The sequence below is a fragment of the Plasmopara halstedii genome (assembly GCF_900000015.1).
Source record: "Plasmopara halstedii genome assembly, contig: Scaffold_2061, whole genome shotgun sequence".
Classification (NCBI taxonomy): Eukaryota; Oomycota; class Peronosporomycetes; order Peronosporales; family Peronosporaceae; genus Plasmopara; species Plasmopara halstedii.
The window spans coordinates 1,520,490-1,520,690 of record NW_020188969.1 but is presented as its reverse complement, the minus strand read 5'-3'; positions in this window follow the sequence as shown (position 1 = coordinate 1,520,690).

Sequence of the window (201 nt, the reverse complement as noted above, 5' to 3'; positions counted from 1 at the left end):
CGAAGTGCCGCACGTCAGTGCCCATTCTTGCGCTCGACCACCGAGCTTTGAGATGGCTCGCGCCACGCGCTGTTGCTCGGTTTGGAGTATGACGGATGCGATTGCCATCTCGACCTCTCTCAGCCAGAGCAGGAGATTCTCTCCATCCTCCCCCTCAAAGACCTGAACGCTCATCATGAGCGGCTTAGGGCGGGGAAAATT